The sequence below is a fragment of the Cupressus sempervirens genome, chromosome 11 (assembly GCF_028749045.1).
Source record: "Cupressus sempervirens isolate cs-2001-9-10 chromosome 11, ASM2874904v1, whole genome shotgun sequence".
Lineage (NCBI taxonomy): Eukaryota > Viridiplantae > Streptophyta > Pinopsida > Cupressales > Cupressaceae > Cupressus > Cupressus sempervirens.
Window position 1 is genome coordinate 639794618 of NC_143128.1, and position 8453 is coordinate 639803070.

The window sequence follows — 8453 nt, forward strand, 5'->3', positions numbered from 1 at the left end:
AACTTTTTAAAATGAATAAAGTTGTATTAATCAAAAAATAAATAATAAAAGTCAATGGCCCCTTGGTCTACCGGTGAAGTTGAAAGGTTCTTAAAGAGCCCACCAAGGATCAAGTATCGTTGAGTGTGTGGCTCTGACATTGAAAAGAGGTGAGATCGGATCGTGCCATGGGCGAATTTGGCGGAAGGGATACCCCTTGGTCCTTGGCTCTTAGCCAAAGAGGTTCAGTCATAAAGCTTGTACTCCCGTATCGAGTAGCTACAAATATTTCGTGGAGGATCTCCATCAAAAAATAAATAAATAAAACAAGAGATGTGTAGCGAGTTCTAGGAAGAAAGGGCAAAGATGTTATATGGCTTGCTACAAAAGTAAATGTCTCACATAAGTTTTGGTCTAGTGAGAAAGGGCAAAGATGTTTTATGGCTTGATATAGAAGTAATTGTCTCAAGTATGTGTGGTACCTACATATACAACCCCCATGACAAAAGCAATTGTTTTAGCTGCAAGATAGATTCAAAGAATTTGTATCAAATATAATTACACTTGTATTTAGCTTCTTGCTTGGACTCTACTCAAGCAATCAAAATGTTCTAATTATTTTTAAAAAATTCAATTCAACCTCTTTTGCCAATTGGATGTGAGAATTTCTTATTGACCTATACAATGGCCCAAATAAATATGCAAAATCAATTCAACCAGTTACTTAGCTCTACTCAAAAGATATCTAATGCAAACCCATTGAAATAATTAATGATCTAGTTTTCTTCACGTGAAGTCTAAGTCCATATAACACCCTAGTTATGGATAGTAGTATTTCAAATCGTCTGACACAAAACATGTGGATATTTAGAGCATCTCCTTCTCTTATCCTTACCTCAACAACTAAAATCACCCATTTGAATTTGAGTAGAATGTGACTAACCATATTGCTATAAAAATGTTATATTTGAATAGTGGAGAGTTTTGTGCATTCTTTTTGAGCTCTTCAATATCTAGGTCTCTTACTTGCAACTAAACAAATAGATAATGTGATAATGTATGAGATGTTGCATGAATAATAGCCACAAGGACTAAGAGGCTTGCAATCTTCCATCTTTCTTTGTTTTAATCTTTCTCAAATTCTTTAGAAATTCTTATGGATCTTTCTTCATTACACCGCCTTGCTTATAATCCTCACCTCTAACTGTATCATAAAGAAATAAAAAATGTGTGATTTTCCTTTTACCAATTAAATATGGAGCAAGGAAAACCTCATCATATAGTATATTTTCAATGCTTAACAAAGATGTACTTGCATAGTAAAGTGCAACCTTGATAAACCTAAACAAAACATAATATACCTAAAAGCTCCTAGATACTAGTTGTAGTATACAAGGGAAAACCCCAATGACATAACAATCTTATTTAACCATGAGGAACATGAATACTCGTAGCAACACATAGATATAATACATCCATGGAATTAGGAGCAATACCAATGCACAAGTTGAAATGAGTTTAATCATTATTAATCAAGTTAATAACTATGGATTTTATAGTACAAAAGGACCATGAACATTACAAGAAATGGGTTCTTTTCTTTATAATTTTGCTAGTCATATAATAATTCTTAGTTTAGCAATGAATAACTTAGGCATTTCTAGCTTAAATAGAGCACAATATAGTTATTTTCAGATAAAGTAAAATAGCCTAAGACTCAATAAGTTCACAACACCTTTTGAAGACAAGGTTATTATATGCAAAGGAAATGAAGATTGTTAGCATTGTGTCAACATGAAATGGGCATGTTTTGATGTTATATGGGCTATAATCATATAAGGAAAGAAAAAAAAAGAGTTGAACGAGACAACACTAAATGCACTTGCAATTGTGCTTCACCTAGTCTTTGTAATTAGTCTGATCCTTCCCTTTTCTCAAGAAAAGATGCAGAATTTGCACGCAAAGGCCAAATTTCTTTGTTTTGAACCCTACTCATTCCAAGAATTTGTGAAATGGGATTATAGATAAAATGGCTCTACTTTATTTTGTATATTTATCAGTGTTGTATCACATACTTAGAATATAGAACCCTTTTATATTAGTGGCTAGGGGAAAGGCCTAAAGATATTAGAGTCAAAGGAGAGTATGGTTTTCAGGCCATGACTTGGGATATCATTTTAGCTTATGCATATTATTCCCTTATAAAAGAAACTATATAGAAGTTCACACTTTTACTTCAGATGTTAGATGTCATTTTATTAGATGAAGCCTCTACTTAGTGTTTGTTATAAGAACCATGCATACATGGTGTATCCCAACTTTCAGATGTTCAAAAGGTTGTCCATGTTTACCCTAAATTTAGAAATCAATTAGATGTTAAAGGTGGTAGCTCAACACTAGCAATGATGGTATTTTTCATTGTTCTTTAGAATTTACTCTTTATGGGATCACTAATATTGATAGGTTTTTTTCATCATATGTAGGTCCTCACTTTATAAATAACTTTGTTTAGTGTCTTACAAAAAAGGAATAATTTACTAGTGAACGCATTTTTCTAGCTTGTGTATTTGTTCTTGTAAAGCACCTAGAATCTTTGTCACAGTGTCGATATACTTTCTTAAATAGATTTTTAGTGAAGGCATTATTCTAGCTTGTGTATCTATTCTCACAAATATCTTGGAATATTTTTGACAATGCCATTGGACTTTCAAAATGTTCAATTCATCTATGCATATGCATTAGGGCAGTACCAATAATTACTTTATACAAGAAGTGTAAACACCCCCCCCACCCCCCACATCATGAAACCCAAGAGAAATTAACATAAATATGTTGCTAAATTACTCAAAAAAAATTCTTAAAAGTGTACAACATCAATAGTAATATGCTACGATGTGGAGCCTAATTAGACTTGGAGGTTAATTTTTTCCCAATTTATTCTATAATATCCCTATTGTAAAATAAACATATTTAATTAAAACTTTGTTAATGGGATGGTTGATTTAATATATATCAGACCCATTTCTAATTTAATTATTTCTGTAGGTAATTTTTTCCATCGGCTATCTTTGTACACCCTCTAAAGGTTTTCCCAACAGGTATTTAAGCATGACATTTAGGTAGTTGTAGGTATGTGATTTGGATTATTTCTTTGTAATGTAAATTCTCGTTGGGATTCTCTGTTGTTCTCCATTTCGAAAGTGAAAGACCTTTCCTACTTGGCTTTCCAGTTTCGGTGGGATTCAACCCTCACCCTATTTCATTGTTGTATTACTTTGCTCATAACTAGCAATTCTACACACTATCTTTGTTGGCAAATACTTATATCTGCATCAATCTGTGATTTGGTTTTCGATATTTGTACTAGCATTGTTTGGTGTCTCTAGCAAATGCAATCACTTGTACTAATAACTCAAAGCATGACCCAAATCATTGGCAAAGCAACTTGGAATACCTTCCATCCCTTACAACACTATATCATCTGTACACACTCATACCGTAGTTTTGGTATTTCAGATCATTGCTCAAGCCGAGGTGAAGCATCTGTCAATCATCCTTGCATTCTGAATGGTCCTCCAGCACACATCATGCACCGTGTAACCCACTTAACTTCCAAATACATTTCATGTAAACTTGCATCATTGTTGCTTTTGTATGTCCTATTGTACGACCTACCTATTTGATATTTGCACCGTACAAACTATCCACCATTACTTCCATATAGACTACCATACGACACATACTCCTATTACCCATCACCATCGTACATCACCCTCCCCTTCACTGTATAGCTACCCCTTTGACCATACATCTTCCCTCCTTCCACTACCATATGGCCTCCTGGTTGTCCCTTCCATATCCCCCAAACATCGTATGACCCTATCTTTGATACCGTGCAACCACTAGTGAGGCCTCTTGCTACATGCCATCATCACCAATTAACATCCATTAGGTTTGTTGTCGTCAGACACCAACATACTGTTATTCCATTGTTGTTTCTAGTAAATGATTGGTAGTCATTCTTTGTAAAAGTGTGTCAGCAATAAACAGATCATCACAGTGGTATCAGAGCTTTTGATTCTGCCAGCCTGTGGAAGTGAATGCAAGTTTATACTCGAAGGAGAAAGCAAAATAACCCTATTGATAGAATGGAAGATCATTAGGATCCTACCACAAAACTCATGAATCTTTTAAGAGAGCTCAACAAAAACCAAATACAAATCAACAAAACCCAAAGGCTAATGCAGGAAACATTATAGATATTATCCAAAGGAAAGAAAACAGGAGAACAAAATGGGTATAGCAATGACTCAATTTCTAGAAGGGAAAACTTTTGACCCTCTCGCTCTCAACCCTCAATACCCATCTTCCTTCCAAGGATGAAAGCTCCTCGCAAAGAAAGAGAACCCACTTTTCAGGAAATGCAAGAAAAACTTCAGGAAGATTGGTGGAACACAAATATGGAAGGTGATATATCTTATAGAGACTATGTTGATCTAAGAATGGGATATTCTAGCAAGGGAAATCGCAGTTATTTTAATGATGATCTTAGGAGAAAGATCAGAAAGGTAAACTTATCGCCATTTGATGGATCTGGAGCCATTACCACACAATCATGGTTTCTAAAGGCAGATACCTATTTCCAACTCAATCTTATGCTCGAAGAGTAAGCAATCAAATTCACAAGACTTCATCTCGAAGGAGTGGCACATGAGTGGTGGCATCATGGATTGGTCACTCTTGGACATGACCAAGTAACCTCTTATGTCAAGTTCACTAAGAGACTCATTGACCATTTCGATGGGAAGGATCTTGAGCTAAAATTCAAAGATCTAGCTCAGTTAAAGCAAATGGGCATAGTAGACAACTAAATTACTGGGTTCCAAAGGCTATCAGTATTAGTCATAGACATCTCTGAAAGATGTTGAATTGTGTTATTCATGGATGAGCTGAGAGAGCCTTTGAGAGGCTAGATCAAAGGGTTCAACCTGTGTGCACTCAATGAAGTTATTAAGAAGGTGCATGGCATGGCCACAGCTTCCTCCAAAACTCATGCAACTACACCAACACCATTCCCATAAGAAGACAAAGACAAGGAGCCAATCCAGAAAAAACCTCTATTTGATGAAGATTCTCAGCAAGAGCTATAGAGGAAAAGCTATGTTTCATGTGCAAAGAACCATAGGGTCTTGGTCATCATTTCCGTGGGAAGGGAAAGATTCATTACATTGAGGTGATGCCTAATGATGATGAAGAACAAATACCTACAATGATTGATGAAGAAATTACCTAGCAAGAGAGAATAAATGCCCTGATACAAAAAGGGAGTTCCATTGCTACCCTCAATATAGCGACTGGAAGTGGTATCTTTAGGGTTCGTGGCACACTTCATGGGAAATGATTCCTAATCATGATTGACAGTGGCACCACATTCAATTTCATCAACTCATCTTTGGTCACTAGTAAAGGCTTGCGTGCAATTGAGTATGGAGGATTTGAGGTTAAGGTTGCAAGAGGAACCTTGTTACCTTGCACTCATGTTATCCCATGACTACAAATTCCCATGGGAAACTAGCCATGATAGATGAATTCTTTGTCATAGATTTGGTTGATACTGATATCATTTTGGACATCTAGTGGTTGAAAACTCTTGACCAATACACCCAAAGTTTCAAAAGGATGGACTTTTCATTTGAGACAGATGGCAAGAAGATGTTGCTAAGGGGAATGTCAAATAAAAGATCAAGGGAAGTCACAATAAAAAAGATGGAGGCCATTTTAAAACATGATTGGATCCCAAACACTGCAAGTAAAAACATGATAGTCAACACCTTACCCCATTCCTTAGATAATTGGCGAGCCCATCTATTGGTTGAGTGCTCCAAGAACACTTTTACATGTCAACTGATGGATGGCTATGTTCACAATGAAAGATATAAGGTTATTGATGACATCATTTACTTTGGGAGGAAGATCTACTTAGTACCTGACTCAGAACTGAAGAAGTTGATTACAGGAGGTTTCCTAGAATCAGATTTGCATTTGCTTGAGGACAACCAAATTTTGGGATAGGAGGACTGTAATATCCTTATCATAAAATAAATGTATTTATTTAAACTTTGTTAATAGGTCGATTGATTTAATATATCTACGACCCATTTCTAATTTAATTACTTCCATAGGTAAGTTTGGTCATTAGCTATCTTTGTACACCCTCGGAAGGTTTTTTTCGATAGGTATTTAAGCATGACATTTAGGTAGTCATAGGTGTGCGATTTGGATTATTTCTTTGTATTGTGAATTCCCATTGGGATTCTATGTTGTTTGTCATTTTGGAAGTGAAATATTTTCCCTACTTGGCTTTCTGGTTTCAGTGGGATTCAACCCTCACCCTATCTCGTTGTTGTATTACTTTGCTCGAAACTGGCAATTCCACGCACTATCTTTGTTGGAAAATACTTATATCTACATCAACCTGTGATTTGGTTTTTGATATTTATATTGGCATTGTTTGGTGTCTCTAGCAAATATAATCACTTGTATTGATAACTCTGACCATGACTTGAATCATTGGTGAAGTAACCTAGAATACCTTCCATCCCTCACAATACTGTACCATCCATACACACTCATACCATAGATCTGGTATTTCAAATCATTACTCAAGCTAAGTTGAAGCTTCTACCAATCATCCTTGCATTTCGAATGGTCCTCTAGCACACATCATGCACCGTGCTACCCACTTAACTTCTAAATACATTCTATGTAAACTTGCATCATTATTGCTTCCATATGGCCTACCTATTTGATCTATGCACTATACAGACTGTCCACCATTGCTTTTGTACAACACACACTCCTATCTACCCATCACCACCACACATCACCCTTCCCTTCATCGTATGACTACCCCTTTGACCGTACGACCTCCTTCCTTCCACTACTGTACAGCTTACTAGTTGTCCCTCCCATATTCCTCAAACACCATATGACCCTATCTCTAATATCATACAACCACTATTGAAGCCTCTTGCTACATGCCATCATCACCAATTAACATTGATCGGGCTTGATGTCATTAGACACCGACATACCGTTATTCCATTGTTGTTTCCAATAAATGATTAGTAGTCATTCCTTGTAAAAGTGTGTTAGTAATAAGCAGATCACCACATATTTGATGGGGTTTCCTCCCAAATTTTACTATGCAGGTTTGTGGCAGAGCCCCAAGTGCACTCCTTGTCGTAATACAGGGTGGGGTCAAGGGGAAATGCCCTCAAAAGCTTGACCAACTTTATTATTGTAAAAGGAGTTAGTTGTTATTTTTCTATTGGATAACTTATTCTAACCCTATTTTTGTAAGCAACAAAAAACTTGTATAAAATGGCTTAGGATTAGGAATTTTATGATGTATGATGAGATTGTAGCTTATTGTGGCAGTATTGAGTTGTAAGTGATTATAAATTGTAATCAGGTTGTAATCATTGGATAATAAGAATTTTGAACTCATTGTTTGGTGAACGTAGCCTAGGGATTGGGTAAACCTCATTAAATCTTTGTGTCTTGTGATCTCTTTTATGTATTTTTTTCTTATTGGTTATATTTGCATATAATTTTTATTTATGTATCTTTAATCCTAACAAGTGGTATTAGAGCAAGGTTGTTTTAGTTATCCTCTACAGAAAGGTCTCAAGGTTGAGTGGGAGTATCATGGTTGAGAGGGAGCGATGAAAGATGATGGTAAGCTTAAGATTGAGAAGTTTAATGGGCAAAAAATTTAGTTATGGAAAATGCAAATGGAGTACTATCTTTATCATAAGTATTTATGGCAGGCATTGGAAGGAAAATCCAAGAAACTAATTGCAGTGATAGATGAGGATTGAGATATTTTGGACAGAAAGGCACATGGAAGTTTTTTGTTTATGCCTGGCGCAAATGAAGGCATTCAATATTATAAAAGTGAAGATGACTGAAGAGTTTATGCAAACCCAAGCAAGGTTGTATAAAAACCTTCTGGTTAAAACAAGGTCTTTCTCATGAACTGTTTATTTAATATGAAAATGATAGAAGGTGGATCTATTGTAGATCATTTAAATGAGTTTAGTACGCTTATCAATTAATTATCTTTTGTAAATGCTAATTTTGATGAAGAAAATAGGGCTCTCTTGATTTTGTGTTCTTTGCCTGAAAGCTAAATGGCTTGGTGATGGTTGTGAGTAATTATTTTTCTAGATCTAATACCCTAAAATTTGATGATGTGATTAGTGTTATTCTGTGTGAGGGAACTCATAGGAAAACCTTAGGTATCTACATTAGGAAATGTTTTGAATGCACAAAGAAGAGACAAAACAAATCATAGAAGAAACAATTAATGGGAAATCAAGAGGAAAATCTAAGGGAAAAAGGTCTCAATCCAAGGGACTAAGAGATTGTTGGTACTATGGAAAACCAGGGCATAAGAAGAAAGATTGTTA